Source organism: Clinocottus analis, unplaced genomic scaffold, assembly GCF_023055335.1.
Source record: "Clinocottus analis isolate CAN_PGR_092001 unplaced genomic scaffold, fCliAna1.0.p SCAF_6, whole genome shotgun sequence".
NCBI lineage: Eukaryota > Metazoa > Chordata > Actinopteri > Perciformes > Cottidae > Clinocottus > Clinocottus analis.
Window position 1 is genome coordinate 10416288 of NW_027176218.1, and position 19804 is coordinate 10436091.

Here is a 19804-nt window from a genome sequence, read left to right on the forward strand (position 1 = left end):
TTTTGTATTTTTTTTATAATACATACATAATTAGTTTGTACTGCTAAATGTTTGTATGCTACTAATTTATTTTGACAAATACATTTTGAAGGCGCAGTACTTAGTTGCATGGTTCCCTTCTCGTGTGTCACACAACTCTTTGGGAATTGTGGACCAAGTGGACCAAAAATGTCTCACAGAAGTTTAAAGTTCATTTCCATACTTGTTTTCCTGAGTATGTTTTGTGATGAAACATACTTATCTGTGCTGTGACGACACACGTAACAGAGGTGCTGTGATTTTGAAGTGCACACAAGTTCATGAAGGTCAGGGTGGTTATTAGAAGTTGATAGTACAGGATTTTGTATTATCCCGGGGAACATTATTCCTGTGTGTACTCAGGTTTAGGCAAAGAGCACTTTCAAAAACCTTGTTGAAAGATTGTGGTTTTGGGTCAAACATTCAGTCACCATGTTGTGGCTCATGCTCTAGTTTGTCTTAACTTTTATACATTTTTTATATTCATCCAAGGTCACACTTTCACTAGTTGCCTTAGCGTCTGTATTTGTGCATGCTAATATCCTCACAAGTATAATGCTGATGTTTGATGTGTTCACTGTCTTAGTTTTGCAAGTGTCATTTTTTAAACCAAAAGCATGAAACAAACTGCTATTTTGACCTGATCACCCAAAACATGAATGTTGAAGCAAATTTCATGACAATGAAATCCATTTAAGAGATGTTTTACAAAAAACCTCATGGTGGCACTTGAGTAAACGCCCCTAGGATCATCCTCTGTGAACCTACTGTCCGTACATTAATCCATCTCATATAGATATTTCAATCTGAACCACAGTGGCAGTCACAAAAACGTAATTAATATAGTCTTGGCCTTACATTACTCACAAAAATATCTAATGTTAAGTTTTTTTAATATTAGGAATCAAGCTTTAGGTATTCCCGCAAATAAGTTAAGTAAAATGTTCTTTGCTGACGAAGCATCCTGTATGGGGTATGGTAATAAGGTAATAGAGAGGCCATAAAGAGAGACAGTTTTTTCAGATCACATGGTCAAAAGGCAACTACGACTCGGTCATAAATGATTGTGAGCAAAATAAATGCTCATTAGAAGGACATTTTAGGGAAACACCGTAGTTCACCGTTCAACTAAAGCACTGCTGTAAAATTGAACTCCTTTTTTCTGCCTCATTATAGGCAAACAGAATCTTGGCATGTGAAATGAGTTACGAACACACTCTTGAGAGGAATACAAAACAGCATGAGCTTCAGTCTGGCATGGAGTGCCGTAGTTATAATATAAAACATTAACTTGGCTCCAGTGCATCATCCCAACACATGTTAGTGTAGCTGCCAGGTGCCAAATTTGAGTTAAAATAATTGTCAGACAAGTTGATAACATATGCTTAAATCCCATGTAATTCTGAGGTATTTTGTGGTAGAGGTGATTTAATTTTCTCCAGACTAATTGATGTTATTCATAGTGTTCCCACATAACACTTCTGAACTCAGTTTGACCTGTTATTAAAGATGACATCTTTCTTCTAAATGAGCGGCTGCTGTTTGTTGCACACTACTTTACAGTGCGTGATTTACAAAGGAAACAGTTTCTCTCATCACTTTTGTGCATCCTACAGATAAGTTGCATTCCTTTTCTTTGCACTTACATCCTAATCCTTCTATCCCTTCATTTGCGAGCCTTGGACTACCGTTTTATCCTCCGCTCCCACCACAGCACCACAGAGATATGCCTTTGTGACCGCTAACCATACTGCTTTAAAAATCCAGCTGTTTCCCTTCGCCAATTTAACTCCCTCATTGCTTCATTCATGAAAACATACCGTCCTCGCTTTGAGAAAACTGTCTGTGGGTGGATAGCATTTAAGACAATGAATTGTTTTCTCTGAGTCACTCAATGCACCGGACCCATATCCAGCTGTGTTTCCTCAAGCATGATACACTTCACTTGTTAAACACGGTCATTAGTTAGTCAACACTTCTTGGGCTGCCTGGCAAGGAATTAGTGATGACAGTCCCTCCTTCATGCTCCCTCCCACACACCCAGAGCCTCCCACCATGGGTGCTGTCAGTTCTCTGCCTGCTCGCTTCATGGGAAAGTCCCAGTGCTGGTTATGACCAGGGTAAATGATGTAGGAACGGGAAAGTTTAGTTTCAGTGTTTTATATTCATTGAACTCAGAAATAGAAAGAGCACTTACTCTTTCCAAACTAAACCCTGTAAATGTGCTTGCATTCTTTACTGTGCATTGAATAAGTTGGAAAGCATGCAATGTTTTTATTGCTTTTGGATAACGTTATAATACTCTTTGAAAAGCTTGGAGGCTAATCCATTGCAGTTTTCACTCACTAATGGTCCTTATTAAAGGACAAATCTAATCAGGAGTTGGAAATATATTTTTGAATGCACACTTTTATCTTAGCTGTCTGTTCTGTGGACACAAATCACATGTGCAGCGCTGTGATCCCAGAACGGGAATGCCCTTCTTTGTGACATTGAAACAACCCAGAACCTCCATAGATCAAACATAGCCTGCCTTAAATAAGCTTTGTGTAGGTGACCCCTTCCACCGTTTATTTTAGTATGCAGAGAAAAGGAATGCTTGCTATCAAAATTACCTCCAATTTGCTCACGTTCATTATTTTACTTAAATACGACGTGTGGATAAAAGCCCAAACCCACCAGGAACTGTGTTTCCTTTGTAACAGTCGTTTGACTTCACTCGGGTTGCACAAGGAATATTTTCTGATTAAGTAATATGATACATTTTACTGTATCGCTGCTGGGTTAAAATATCTTAGCTCTTTCTCCCACACACGAACACACATCACATGTACATACTGTATATATTTAAAGTCACTGAAGCTCAGTGCGCACCAGTGTTTCTCCTTGGAGTTTCATTTCAGGAATGCAAATGCCTTGCGCCCAGACACTCAGTGATTTATCTCCTTATTTATCTTTCCTCACATCTGCCTGTGCCCTTGTCTGCCTGTTGCTCATTCCTCCCCTCTTTCAGCCAGCATATCTCCCACGGGACCTGGGACTCCCCCACTTGCCCGTCACTGCCCCTTACACACACGCCTCGTGTGCATGCATACACAAAGTCCATGCATGTGCAGACGGAAGGTAAGACTCACTCGGCTGTGCTCACTACTGCAGTGCTTTACCCTAACCTTGGTACTGTCAGCTTTGCTGGGGCCCAATAATCCAGTCTCTTCACGACCATGCACAGAGGCCTCGACACTTAGAGCATCAACAATCTGCACGCTGTCTCTGCTGGGTTCAAACGCTGTGGTGGTGCATTACTGGAAGCCATAGAAAGTGACCTAATACCCACACTTGCTTTCTGTCAACAAAGATTACTCTCAGAAGAGCGCAATGGGAGTTCCGGGCGAACCAACCTGCTGCTTTATGTCTCATGCGGACAAATAGAGTATGAGCAGGACAGGTTGGAGCTTTTGTTTTTCTTGTCAGATGCAGGTATGAATAACAGCAGGGCCTGCCACAACACCCCCCGAGTGAAGTTTCATATCTTCACAGCATTGCCATAAAGTAAACACCAGTAGTGCAATTGCACTATGTTTCTTGACATGTCTTGCTGCTCATTCAGACGTCCCCTGTCCTCTTGTGCTATGCCCTACACCTTTCTCCTGAAGTGCCCCACATTCTGCCTTGATTTCACATTTTCTCGTGCAGGCTTGTCTCTGGCCCTGCAGAGAAACCGCCGCCTGGTGTGAGGTCAGGTGTTATTTATCACAGCCGTCTGCGCGGGGACTTGACATTCGTACAGGCGTTCTGCTCTGCCATTGTAATTGACTCTCCTTGTCTTTTCGAGGACACCAACAGCTATAACTATGTCAGGACACCTCTCAGCTATATATTACCCATCTCGGTGAGGAAGACAACTGGTGAGTTATCATTCTGCATCAGCTAAACACAAGATGGGCGACATGGCTGGTCACTGGGAGATGGCAGGATTTCACAAAGCCAATAGAAATCTCAGCCATATTCTATCTGACCTCTTTTATGCTTTTTTGTTTCCTTCTTTTCTTTATTTCTTCTTACATACCTTGTAATAACATAACAGCAATCCCAGTGCTTGGAATGAACCATGAGTGAGCTGTTTTCAAAAGTAATTGGAAACAATTTGAGGAGAATCAAATATATACAGTAAATTGGGCTTCATCATACTAGCCCAGTTGAATTATTACAGTCCAAGGTGCAGCCACTTTCATAAAAGGACAAAAAAATCAGGCCAACTTGTCTGATAGGGCTGACATTTGTGGGGCAAAGGCGGCATGCACATTTTCAGAGGTCATCGGGAGGCAAACACTTATTAATGGTTACCTGCATGACAATCAGATAAACAGGTCAAGGTAATGATTAAGCCAAGGTTGGCCAGGTTATAGGCCATGTGTGCACAAAAGCATGTTGGATGAAAGCAGGTTCAAGCTGGTGCTAAAGGAGTGAATGTAATTGTTCTAGGACAGTGATCTTTGACCTGTGATGTGTGACTTTAGAAGACAGAAAGCTCTGGATCGGTTTGCTAGAAGAGCAAAGGTGCACAGACACTCAGTGGCAGCTACACCTCGACCACCTTGAATATTAGAAAGCCATCCAAAGTGTAGCGGAGGTGTTTTTTTATCTGAGATAGCCACTGACTGAGTGAAATGAGAAGAGAAAATAATAATAAAAAAAAACATTCAACCCAACTTGAGTTCACAAGGTCATTTCCAGCCCAGAGATTAAGTAAACTAAACAAAACTACACAAGCTGCAACTTATCAGACAGCTTGCATGGCAGGACATTTTTTATCTCCCCCTAATGTTTGTGAGTGTGACACAGTCCTCAGTAGCGTCAAGCATTGGAAAGACCTGCAATATGTTAAGAATGTATATTCTTGCCTTAATAAAGCATTGAAAGAGATTAGATTTGTGCAGTGAATGGGGAAATGTTCATGGAAAGAGTTTAGGTGTGTGTGTCTGTGTTTTTGCACAGTTTCTGCTAGGATTGCTTGTTTACAGCACACTCATCTTTTTTCTTTTCTTTTTGAAAAAAATCAGTAATTGATTACCCAGCTGATTTATGACTTTTATACTGAAGGAGATGGTTGATGCAAGTTAGCTGGTTATTCAGTGTCAGAATGAGTAACAGTAAGATTGTTCTCCAATCACAGTTTTGGCCATGTAGGAAACAGCACTTTAATTCCTCATTGAGGCTTTTGTGAGGATCATTTTGTTTATTTGAATAAAATGCATGGAACTATTTTTTATTGCTTTCTCGCATTCCTCTGGTAACCAAGCAGGAGAGAACGTATTTCTCTGTGAATTGCTTCAACATGTGATCACTCAAAACCCCAGGGAGCTCCGAGCACGAATCCTGAATATTTTGCAGCCTTTTAAAATACAGGAAGGCAGGATGGTTGTTTGGCCTTTGGACTTCTTGACATGTTTATTTATGAAATCCTTTGACTGTGTTGAAATTTCTTAAAAGGCATTGTTTGCTTTAGTTTCAAAACTTTATAATGGGCATTGTTGCACAACATTTTCAGAAGAGTAGTCTAAATGTTCTATGATAAATTATCTATCATACATTTTCCAAAGATGAAATATCACAAAATAATTGATGAAGGGCAGTTCTAGAAGTCTGCCTTGACTACATTTTAAGTTCTACTTTTATAAATTGTACACAACATCAAGAAAACTGAACTTTGAACCACCAAGGAAAGTGTATTACCTTTATAAATAACTTTTAGATTTTTTTTCTTCTCATATAATCAGTGGGACAACATAAATTCAGAATAGCCAAATGTTACTGAACATAATTTTGGGTAAAATTAAGAAAAGCAAGTTTGCTTCTTTCTTTACTAAAACGTTTAACATAAAAACTAAATACATTTACATAAATGTATCATTAATTAGGATCTATCAAATGAGGATATGACTTCTAAGGGTTTGTAACATACTCGTCAACGACCCGATTAGGAAACAGAAATGTCTAGGATCTGAAGAAAGCACTTTCTGATGTGGAAATTTAGGATTGAAACTTGAAAGACTCTACCAGCGCCTTTTGACACAAGAGTACCTGAGTGTCTTAACCACGCCCTCTTTTGACAAGAGATATACTCTGCAAATAAGTCGTTATTCATTATTTAGAATTTTGCAAAATATTTTAAAATAAGACATATGCCTCATCTTAACTACACATATCAGAATATTTAGGTATTACAACTTTAACTTGACATTCAACTTTTATATTCATTTGTTTCAATAAATCCTGATTATGATGTGCTTAGAGGAGGTGAGTTGTCTTCCATCTTGCTAAGATGGTAGGTATGCTTTGCTCCAATTCAGTGCCAAAATTATTGGCTGAAGCCAATGATAGGTAAGGGGAAATAAAGGTGCCAAAACCCCTGGCATAGATTACATGAGTGAGAGAATACTCAGAGTTGGTATTGCCTCAGGAAAAACTTCAACGTAAAAAAAACAGAGAAAAAAAGAAAAGAAAGGTCATCTGGTTTCCATTAAGAAGATAAAATGGTTCACTCAGAGCCTTTTACTGGCCGCTTTGTTACTGGGAGGCGTCCATGCTGCTCTCTCCATCATCATCCAGTTGACACAACATTAAAGGCTTCAAACAGCCGCGCAGGGTTCCTTAATCAAAAACTAATTGTAATAGATATTGAGGAGTGCTAACACTCTGACCGCTCAGCTGGTATCAGTGGTCCAAGGCTGGCGATACCATTAAACACAACAAAAGCATGATAGCTGAGACAGGGCAATGCAAGTGTGAAATACAACATGTGGCTGAAAAGGCACAGATAGCCTCAGACTGTAGAGCAGTGGTCCAAGGCAAGCCTGTCAAGCATATTATTTAAAAACAAAACAATGGATCTGGAAAATTCCTGAAAGTGGATATAGAGGGGAAATTTAAAATCACTCAAAACAAGAGCCAGGATATTGCATAGGGCCAGACTTAGGAACATGTTAGACCTGATAACACTTGGCTAAGTTCTTTGAAACACTACTTTATAGACTTTATTTCAAACAATTAGTACAATACAGTTACTAACTGTCAGTGTGTGTGTGTGTGTGTGTGTGTGTGTGTGTGTGTGTGTGTGTGTGTGTGCGTGCGTGTGTGTGTGTGCGCGCAATATCTAATTCAGCAAATTAATTATCTTTAATTTTATTACTTATTATCATTAACAATAACTCATGTTCAATCAAGGACCTTCTCTCCTATCTATTAACCTTTCTCACACACTCCCACTTAGCATATTAGAATTTGAGTCCAAATACACGAACAAGGTGAGCGGAGCTTCTTTATCAGAATGATACATGGTGTAATTCTCATCCTCTTGGATGAATGAGTAAGAAATTAAAGCGACACATAGACTTGTCTTCTTCACTGTGTCACTTCCTTTGACAAGGCTCATTCTTTTCCTTTTAGAGAAGAAACTGTTTGTTAAACCTGTCCTCAAATGAATCTTAACAGACTCTTAGAGGTCAGGACTGAAACAGTGGGCAGACTGTTAATAAGAGACACTTTCTCATCAGCACTTTGAGTTTAGGAAAGTGGTAATAGTTCAGCCAAGTATCCGTAAGACATTTTGGTAATATTGGATGATTTTGCACCTCTTGATTTACATCCAGTGCCAGGAAGTAGGGTAAAGTGTGGTGTTCAGGGTGCTGCATCTCATAGGAGACCAGAGTTTATGTCCCATCACACAGCCACATTATGGTTACCCTTTTTAACAACTGTTACCACAAAATTGGCCTAACTTTAACCACATATTTTAGTGGCCTAACCCCAACCATAGCTTTATCATAGTTTATATGCCACAACCACCATTGTTGCTTAACCTTTAACATATAATGGCAGCAGAACATTCATTTAAAATGAAAAACCAAAACATTGTCATTGATATTATTTCGTTAATTTGCAGATTTGTCCAGTACTGACGTTTTTTCCAGCGTCAGTGTTGGATCGTTTGACATGAAACAAAACGATTATACATGTGTGTGTGTGTGTGTGTGTGTGTGTGTGTGTGTGTGTGTGTGTGTGTGTGTGTGTGTGTGTGTGTGTGTGTGTGTGTGTGCGTGTGTGCGTGCGTGCGTGCATTGCAGTTTTACTTGTTGGTATAAGCAGAAAAGTATTGTATGTCACTATGGCTTCAGCATAGTCAGTTTTCTCCGACCATAAACTATGCACAGTCACTGTGTGAAAAATGCATGCAGCCTCCACCTAGCATAACCACCCCTGCTGAACTCCCCTGTGGATAACAAATGGGCCTTTTCTCTGGGAATTGAGGCTAAACGATGGTTTCACTTAGAGAGCAAAGTGACTGTCCATCTTCATAACAGTGCTCTCCATCAAAGAGCAATGAATTCCATCCCACAGGCTCTGATTAAACGCAGGCAATGGATATCCCCTTTATGAAGGCCTGCAAAGCTGGCCCTCATGTCAGGCTTGCACCTGCAACTATCAGCTTCTCCTTCTCTTGTAATAAAAAAAAACCCTCACACATGTGGTCAGGGAAGCAGCACGCTGCCATGGCAGGGCTATCCAGCTGAGTCTGTTTGAAAGTGACACACCTCCACTTGATTTAAATCACCTACGGCATTTCTTATTGGTTGGGTCACATGGAAAACCCACAGGTCACAAAGTTCACTGGCTGAGGGACATTCACCCTTGGTTGTGCTTTGAACCTTCCCCATGGTCTTTATTCCTAATTGTTGTATGATAATATTGCCTCAAGCTATGATGGTTAATTTCACTATGACACTATCACAGCATAAGCTATGTAGCTATGAGATGTATAGCCACTTCTCAAAGAGATCTGTGTCTGTTAAATGTTGCTTTTTTTCCAGCTGAACAATTCAAACTGTCAGTTAAATATCTTGAACTTCAAGTACATCCCTGAAAACTGTTGCGAAAATCTAAAATGCATAATAGAAAAATTCAATGACGGCCTTTACCTACACCATGTGTGGAGAAAGTTAGATTTTTTTTCGTTGAAATCCCATTGTTAATTATGAAACGCAACTAAAAATGTCACAAATTTGTCATTTATGTAACAGCATATAGCTATGGACCACATATTGGGGAATGGTGTCCCATCAAATCTCCTCTTTGACCCCAAGGTCTCCAATGGGTCCTATTGGAGCAACAACTTAAGGATGTTTAGACTTATCTTAATGTAGAAGCAAAATATTCATCATCAGCTCAGGAAAGAGAACCAACTGGAGGTGAAGAAGCTACTACCATGTGATTAGTCCTGCCATTGTCATGTTAACATCCATTTACCAGGTCCAGTGTTAAACCACTTGTGCATCAAGTGTGACCCACTAATAGCAAATACTGTACGTGATGAGAATCACTTGCTGCGGTGAGCACTTTTAAGACATTCACGCTAGAAAATAGACTGCCGTGTCACTAATACAGTCCAGAGGACAAACAAGCCTTTGTTTTTAATTTGCCCTGAAGAACAGGCTGTGTATTAGGTGGAAATGGCGATGAATGCCCTTAGCTGATCAGGTGGCGACATTGAATTCAAAGCGAACTGGTTGAATCCAGCACAAAGTGCTGGTGTGTCTCCCTCAGTGAGGTATCAGAATGCACACAGAGGTATTCTATTGTTCATACATTAGCTAATGTCATTATCTTGTCTGTGAAGACGAGGGCTAATCTCATGTTATAGGATTTGCAGCCACCAAGACTGATCTCATTGGGTAAACGTTTGGCACAGTGACAAAAGAGCAGGATGAACATCCAAGTTCTGTTAGTAGTATTGATATGCCAACAGCAACCTGACCCCATGCGAGTGGTTGGAATAGAACAGATGCAGATAAGGCCGTTTTTACATTTCACTTTACTCTTGAGTTAGACTTTTGAAAAACGTTTGACACACTAGTTGTTTTTGTTACTGTGGGCAACAAGTCAGGTCCAGTGAGCCAAACTAGAGACATTTGATAGAAATGGAAAAACTATCATTTTAAAAGGGAACCCTTGTAGAAGAAGAAAAATGTCTTTCATCAAAATAATTGCCAAATCGGTATTTATTAGGACATACATGAAATGCTTTCTAACCCTTCAGCAAAGTGTTAAACCAGAGTTTGGCAGTATTACCGTTACTGAAGTATTACCGTTGCTAAAGTTCATATTGATGACTCATGTCTTGGCCTGATGTAATTTACAGCCGTGACCATATACTATACGGCAGCCTGCCCTAAAGCGGTGTAATAGATTACGTATGATCAATTCATCCATTCTAAAGGCTGTGATATGATTGCCTTGATCTAGTCTATTGTATAATTATACATTCACTGAACGTCACGAATAAACTGTGTAAAAAATAATACACTCTGTCATGCATTCAGTTCAGTTTGGTGTAAGCAGGCAGTGAACCCAAACAAAATATGAGCAACATCACTATCACCTATTATTAATTACCTGCTAGTTTAATATTTATAATGAGAATCAAAGATGGACAAAGACAACACTAACGCTAAGTTGCTTAGTTTTTAAGCATGTGTTATACTCCAATTGTTCGATTCGTCCCCTTCTCATCTTCCAACACAAAGCACATAATAGTTGAGAATAGTTCCTTAAACCAGACTTAAGAGGTGTGTCTTTCTTGGCAATCCTTACACGGGCCCGTCTATTATGTTCATCTCTCCCCCGAGCTTCTTTTGAATTCATTAGTCCCATAACGCCCATTTGCCATATTTGTTAACTTGCTGGGTCACCTGTCTCACAGCTGTCCATGTTGACGAGCCTTTTCATCGTTGAGAGCTACCTGCCATAATGACCTGTAATAAAGTGTCATTATCTATCCACCCAGTCTAGTGTACCATGCACAAAGCCACGGGAGGTATCCAGGCCCCGTCTAATTCATTTCTGGTGGGTATAAATGTCAACGTCCTTTTGTTAGGATTACAGACATTCCCACATTAGGGGCGGACTGTATGGAACGGTGGGAGTGGAATAGAGCGTTTGATTTCAGATAATGTAGAACAAGACAAATGCCACTAGACCGGATGGGACTTTTTGTCTAAACTTGGCTCCAGTCTTGATTTTGAGACTATAACTGTGTCAGGGAGAGCTTGACGAGAGGAAAATGAGAGTGGTGTGGATTACGCAGTCCGTTATTACAATTTGTCAGGTTTTATGTCACGGACGATGGCAATTTATCTTTTCAACCTTTTATATTCCACCTCATTGTGCTATCCAAGGCTATCTTGGTCCTAATCTGCCACTTTGTACATCAGTCATTGGTGGGTTCTGGTAAAAGGTATAAATGGATATAGATTGCATCACAAACTCACTTTAATGACAATAGTCGTCTTTGTTTTTGAGTGCATTGATGAATGTGACGTGGAGTCTTTTGTTTAGCTAGACCTCATAAAACCAATTTATGATGTCAAACATTCGATTGGCATTTTAGAAAATAATTGGTTGTTGGTATTTGTTTAAATCTGTCATTTTAAACATCAGTGTAAAAAGTTGTTAATGAGCTGTTCACTTGACCGTGAGGTTATGATTCACAGAAAACACCACAATGCCTTGAAATGTACAGTATATACGTTTATAAAGATCATTGCTTTGCTGAACATGTTTAATAACTTGTTCAGTAATTGGTATATTGATTGCTAATGTCATCATGATTTAGTAGAGAAGCAGTCATGTGGCAGCTTCGACAATTCAAGGGCCCCTTTGTCCATTCATCAGCACCCCTGATTGGGCCCATGTCATGGTTAGCTGCAGGCCCAGCAGATAAAGATCAGTGGATGATTGGGCACACACATTCTTAACATGGCTGACCCGTGACATCTCAGGGGCAGGCAGGGAGCCTGTCATTATGTGTACAATGCACCGCTTTCTCCCCTCTTATCTTTGCGATGACATTGAGAGTTTTTGCATTAACTCATTAACGAAAAGACTCATCATTAAAGGCATCACAGAGGCAGGGTGCAGTGGTGGTGCCACTGCAACGCCACTGCAAGCAGGAATGTGTCCAAGGATCAACACAGAAACACGCTGACAGCATGAGACCGTGGCAGTGCTTTGTTTAAGACGTGAACCTGTCGAGACATGTTTCTCTCGCTGTTGTATACACTGTGTTCATTGTCAGTGCTGTTGTTAAATGTTGAGCACCTTCTGCCAGGACAAATTCCTTGTTTGTGTAAATTTACTTGGCAAATAAATGGTTCTGATTTTGTGCAGCGGATTTACGTCAAAGTGGATAAGATGATGTCTTCGATCTCTGTATCACAAAGAATAAACACTTGTTCCCAATTTGTTCTAATTGTTGTCTAATTATTTATTTATAAATATTATATATTAACCATAAATATGTTATTTAGTTTCTCCTTATAGACCCTTTAGTTATAAGTAAGATTTATTTTAGGACATCTGAGTCTACACATTCAGCTGAAAGATTCCAACTAGTGGAGCTTATTAAGCCTTAAAATCATCACATGCCAGGACGAGGTCTTGATAAAAATATTTAAATTTTAAGCCTGTGTCACTCCATGCATGCCCTAACTATTAATTCCACCTTAATGTGTGTGTGCTCACAATCACGTGCACAGTGGATGGGAGTGCTTATGTGCAGCTCATGTGTTAATGCTGTCATTTCCACAGATCAGTCACAGCAGCCTTTTCTCTGTTGTTTATGGTTATGTCACTACAATTACAAGAGAGAAGGGGGGCAGAAATAAAGTGTCTGTGAAAGATTGATAGTTTTGGTCTTTAGTTCAATTGTAAATTAGAATAGCAAGTCCCTCTGGGATACAAGGGCTCTATTTATGATTAAGAAAGAGCCTCCATAATAGAGTGGTGGTGGAAAAGTTTGCTCCCTCTCACAAACAGGCAATTAGCTTGATGAAATGGGCCTTACTTTTTTTTTCGCAGCCTGGTTATGTGAACCCATATTATTATGGGCAGCCTTATAGTTTATGGTTCTATTTTCACCTTGAGCCGCAAACAATATTTTTGTTTGATTAAACTGTGGCTTTTTTATGTGTTAAAGTGCAGACACCACCTTTTTATCATGACGGTTAAATTTGGGCACAGCAAGTTCAGAAGTAAAAATAGGTATTTATTTAAATCATGTGATGAAGGTGGTATCACACCATTCCAAGTTTTTAGCCTGGTGAAAAGGGGCACATAAATAACATGAGTGCAGGCATAGAAAGGATGTTTTTTTTCTATATGTATTGATTTTAATTACTTTTTGCATTAATTCCATACCAATGCTTCATTATAATGCAATTATTTATTATACATTTAAGTGCTGAGTACACTGATGTTGTTGCTCACTGTTTTCTATAGAAAATAAAACACATAATGTATCCGTGTGTAAGGTTTGTTTAACATTTTATGCTTCAGACAAATATTCTACTATTCATATAATGACTTTTCATACCTGATACAGACCTGCTATGTGAGCTAATGTTTCAGCTAATCCTTGCAGTGTGTGACTGCACTGACTTGTCCCATACTGTGTTTTACTTGGAAGAGATCAGTCACACCCTCTTTTAACAGTCTAAGATTTACTAATGTCTCATTTGGGATAATCTGGATCAAAACTGGAGCCAGACGTTTGTGTTAGTTAACACATAGGAGTCTAATGACCTGAAAAGCTATCAATCTTCCTTTGAAATAAGCTGTGGAAAAGATTATTACCTTAACCATTATAGGTAATGGCTTTATGGCTGAAAAATGATCAGACTGCAGATTATTGAAGTCAGAGAATGTCGTATAGTGACTGAGCAGGTTAACCGGTGTGTGGGTCTATTTACTGTCTATTCAATATATGAACCAAAATGCACATGAAGAGTACATGTAGAGTTCTGTCAGAAATTCAGGTTTTGTTTGGGAACACAAGCAAGCAACAATCGCACATGTACATTGTGTATACATGGTCAATATTTTTAAGATTAATATGTTAATTGATATGTTATTGTAGGATATTACATGCAAGTTTAAGATGTTAACATGAAACTAAAAATAATAGTTTGAATATGCTTAATGTGTCATATTGGGGTAAACAGTGGAGTGCTATGCCCTAACTCAGAGTATCAACCCAACTACCACCAAACACCTACACTAAATACTCTTTTCCAAGTCTTTTCATGAACTTCCTTAAATATACATGATACAGGATTCAGAGCATTAATATGGCAGCCAACATGTATTTGCTATAACTAACTATAATTGCTATGACTAAGATCTAGGGAGTAGTGTCTACCTGAGCGAGTCTGAAGTGGCTCTTCTTCTGTGAGCCTCGCCATTGTTTGTTGACGTTTAGTACAAGTTCGTGCATGTGAGCATGCCCCACTGGCTTGCTCATGGTTGCCGCTCTGCACTCGCTACTGGGATGGCGGGACAGTTGTCATGAAGCAGTAACAGTGAACCCTGTTAGTTCCCTGAGCACTTTTACCATAGTTCACACTGTTAGCACCGTTAGCTAGGAGCCGGCGCCATGTTGAGCACTTGTGTGAGGCAACATATATGTTCTCTATTCCATATATTGCACCTTTTAAGGAGGTAAAACAAATCCTTATTAAAACACAAGAAAGTATTTTTAGATTAGACGAGTTGAAAGAACTAGAAAGGAATTCTAAAGCTATGAGATGACTGAAATGTGGATTGCATTTGTACACCACATCAGTACCAGTGCACCGTGGCCCCAAGCCTTTCTTTACCAAAAATAATTATTTATGGGCACTGACTGAAGGTTTGTGTTGTTATTTTTTCCCTTTCTGATAGTTTTCATTTGCAAGCCAGATGAGGCTTTTCAACTTCAGACAACACAAGACATGTGTGGCCACCCTCTTTTTGACGCTTTTGGCCAAAGGGCTCATACTCCTGTGCCAGCTGTTGTCAAGGAAATGACAACAGTTTATAACATTTGTGTTTTAGTACAAAGACAGTGGTGATCATCCAATAAACTTGTTGCTTTGATTCACATTCAGCTAATAAGTTCATTTTTGTTCTTTGTTTGATTTAATGCCTCCCAGTTTCTCGGTGCCAGATGCTTTTGCTGTACTGACGGTGCTCCACAGCCACCATTTCTGTGTTCAGCTCTGTTTCGCCTGTCGATTGATTCACAAACAGATGTGATTCTTTGAATATGACTCACGAGAGTTGATTCAACCGCAAGTACTTTCTGTGGGTTCACATTTATAATGCCTTAGATGTCAACACCCTCATAACACTTGTTCTTTGTTCTCATTTGTGCAGAACCTGTTAAACAATTGACTTTGTTCATAGGTCATTGTGCGAGGTCATAATGCAATGTGTAAAGTGTGTTGTATGAGTAGCAACAAAAATAAATCATTTGAATCTTAGCCATGAAAAAACTGATACTAATCTGACGATTGAGAACATAACTTGTAAACACTTTATGTTTAAAATGATATCTAATTATCCTGTCTCATGCGCATGTTACTGTTATATAATAGTTCTTACCCAATTTCTAATATGACAGAGGGAGGTGGTAGGCACACAGAGTCAGGTGATTTATTTTGTTGTAAGGCAGGCCAGGGAGGCGAGAGCTGGTTACGCCTCCTCTTAATATCTTTACAACCAACATGGATCCATCAATGATGGGAACAAGGTGGTGATGTTGTGGAGAGCAGCATGAGAAATAAGGAATTAGTCACAACTTTGTGAAAAACACTTGGATATTTGCTTTCAAGTCAGCTTCCCATTGCAGCAGCGTAGCACTTCATATTGATCTTCCACATGCAGAAAATACTCATTAATCTGTAAACAATATACCACACAGAAGATACCACTTATTCCTTACGCGCTCTCGCTTGACCTCTGCAATGATATATCACCATTTAACGGCGTGAACTTGCCTGCTACATTATTTAAAAAACTTTAATATTTGGTGACAGAATAATAGCCGGGTATTTTTTTGTTAAATGCATTTTATAAACTGAATAAATACAAATTGACTGTAGTGTTTATGAAGTGTGGTAACATGATATAAGAACTGTTAAAAAAGTGTTGATACACTTATGGTATAAGTAATGTCTCTTGAAAATTAATACTATAGTAAAATATGACACGCAAGCAGACAGAAAGTGTTGTATAGGTTTATACCTTACTGACCATAGTAGTCAATTAGCTGGACTCAAGAACTGGAACATTACAAACACATACTGTTTACTCCTGCAAGTGTATTTGAGAGCACATTAAGTCGTGTCTTTCTAACCTCTGGGCACTATCACATGTCTACAAATCCCCTCTCAATTTATTGCCAGGAGCAAATCTAAGATTTAACTCTGATGACATCATCTTGGGAGTATTGACTCTTGTCTTGAGCAGCAGCTTGTGTGTGTGTGTGTGTGTGTGTGTGTGTGTGTGTGTGTGTGTGTGTGTGTGTTCTCATATGACGAGAAAGTAACCACGATCCTGGGAATAAGGGATTCACGTTTTCTTTTTGATGGATTTTCTCCTTGAGGTCATCTTCGCACCAAGATGTCTTCACTTTTTCATTCAGTCTTCCCACATCTCATTCACATTGTATTCCCTTCATTAGTTCACAAGGATCATCGATTACATGTGAATTTGTAGGATTAAAAACTGGGAATATTTCCTATTATACAATCTTAATGTTCCATCCATGTTGAACCGTACCTGTGGAAGTAGAGATGTAGTTAAAATCATCAATATTCACAGACTGCTGGTTTTTGTTTTTCTGCAACATTTTCACGGACAAATGCATTCTTATGTTGAACATTTCAGCTTGATCGATTTCTCCGCCTGCAGTCTTTAGGCATGGAGCTGGTAGAAGTGGCTGATATATTAAGTTACTGTGGTAATTTGAGCTAGTTTGAATTTCAGGGAACATGAGTACTGTCCTCTTTGTGTCTGTCAACAGTTGAAACAACAGTTCCAGTGGAAGAAAGAAAGCTTAATCTACACATTTACAGTACACTATCATGCTAAACTGGAAAAATACATTCTTGAAATGTAAGTGCTACCGTATGAAGAAAATCAGTAAAAACACGGCTTATAGGTCTTAAGGCTTTATTAGTCAAAGATGTAGCAGATGTGACATTGCAAATTGCAATTATACACAGTAGATAATATGGTTTTAAGTTTACCCAACATGCATTCATGTGTTTTCTCTCAGTTTTATAAACCTTGCATTTTTAAATAGCAGTTTGATGTAATTGGTCAATCTAATGATACTGAGACATTGATTGTCACTGTAGAAAGTGTGGCTGTTATTTTATCCAATGAATGATTACAGCTGAAATTTAAGGAAATAAACCATAATAACATTTTATGGCTGCACTAGAAAGCTGAAGCTGAAGTAAGCCGGCTCTACTTCCGTTTGTGTAATTCTTACATATCCCACACTGCTACCACGTTACACCTTGAGTTACAGTAATTCAATACACCGTCTGCTGCCTTTGGGGCCACATGTGAACCGTGTCTGGCTCAGGACTGAAAGCTGCCACAGCTTTCTCTCTTGTGTCTTCTCCAAAACTTTTTCACTGTCTAAGTACAAAGAAGAAAAAAAAAGTGTGAGGCAAGTGGACTGCCCACTCTCCCTCTTTTAAAAAGAAAAGGGAGGGTAGGTCACTCTCGAACAGACACATTTCACAAGTGCCCGGTACAACTGCAGTCTTGTACTGCCGATCGCTGTGCAGCTCCACCGGGACAGATGGGGTTTAAGCTGCTTTGCCGAAGGGTACTTCAGCACTAGTTCCTGAGGGTTAGAGAGCACTTATCACACAATTCCCCCACCCAGACTTTCCCAGCGAGTCCTTGGAGTTAAACCATTGACCTTCTGGTCATCGGCGCTGCAATGCTGCAGCCTCAAGTAATCATCACGTGTGCTCCATCAATGCAGTCTTCAGCCGCCAAAACAACACATCATTTATCATTCCTCATATCATCTCTTCATTCTACAGTTTTGATCACTTTAACAGCCGCGATTCAAACAACCAGCATTTACAAATACATTAAGAGCATGCTGGCAGTCAGCCTAAAGAGTGATCATTGAGACAAATTGATCCCTATCTGTTTAAATTGGCACTATAATCTATCATTGGCAAATTGAACACAGTGAGCTATCTGGGATCTATTGCCTTTTTAGATAGCGGCCCCTGGGGCACACAGACGGAGTGAAAGTGATCTACGTCACTGAATGAACTCTTTATGTCTCATCTGAGACACGTATGTCCGCAAACACTGAAGCATTAAAAGGTGAATGTTATACACATTTTTCTCTTACTGTATACAGTACGTGCCTCTGTGTAGTTTACATGTGCATACATAAAATCAAATCACACACACACACACACACACACACACACACACACCATATTTACAAAAAGAGGGCTTTAATTGTGATAATAGGATGAAATTGTCTGTACATATTAGTAAAATGCCAAACAGTCAAGGACAAGTCATACTTTTGTCATTCAAAAAAGTCATGCTTAAGAGTCAAAGGTTCAACCACGAAGAAAGAAAGTCATATCGAAAGGAAGCATATGATTTAGGAACACAGCAGCATGAAACTCTAAATATCACAATTTTAATAATTTTATGACAATTGTCAAGTTGTTTGTGCCACTACAATTTAAATGTTAGAATATCCTGATACGAGAAGATTCAGCTTCTATTACTTCTATTTCTTCCTTTGGTTATCTTGCTAGATGAGTCTTACAGTAACTTTTAAAAACTTTAATTATGTCTGCAAATATGGTTACCTAAATGAAGCCAAATGTACAAGCTCACATTTGACTAATTGGACTAGTTTTTTCATCTTTGCCTATAAGCAACAGCACAATGGAGTGCTGCTATAAAGAGAGGAGGGATAAAGCCTAGAGGGTACTGATTGATATTATGCAATGCAGCAGATACAACTACTATGACATATGGGGCACAACCACCATCTATCAAGTGATCTTTATCAAGCAGGAAAAAAAGATATGTGGTAAAGAGAGTTTTGAATATTGAAAGTGTGCTGTTTAATTGTATTCTAGAAACAACTCGATCATGTTCCCTATTCACAAAATCAACTTTTCTGCTATCTGGAATTTTATTTAAGAAAGTTTGTTAATTGAGTCAATCATCAAAAACATTTCTCTTTATGACATGTGTTTTTTATGTGTTAGAATTTAGTTTCTCTGCTTATTCCACAGTCATCTAATTCAATCAGACTCTTGAAGTTGATTAGCCTGGTTAACGTTTGCTACTGCGCGGGTCTGGAGGGGTTAATCAGGCCGGGAACTTCGGAGACCTCCGGGTCAGTTCCCCCCTATCTGCATGAAGAACGTGGTGAAGGCAGAGCAGATTAAACGACGTTTATGATTATGACTTTTTACACATCAGGAGGGATTCTTGCCGCGAACAATCTTCTTCTTTTTCCTCTATTCTTTTTAAAAAACCTCTATCGCGCTGCTTTTTTTTTAATGTTCGGATTAATATGCAATATCGTTACCCCAGTTCACGCGGAAACAATCTGTTGACTTTTCTCTAGTTTGACCAGTGCGCGCGCGTTGGCGTATAAGAAGAATTACCAATGGCAGTACGTGTCAGTTTTAACCTGATACATGAATGAAAGCATTTTCTTTGCACGCCCGTAAAACTCAACTATTATCTACTCACTATCGATTAATTTAACTACACTTATCCCAATCAGCACATCTCCACTCCTGTGTTCCGGAGCGTGTGCTTTGTTTTACTAACAATAATAAAGTGATTTAGTCCTTTCTCCCAGCCGGAGCATGGGAAATCGTTAAAGATCCAGCTA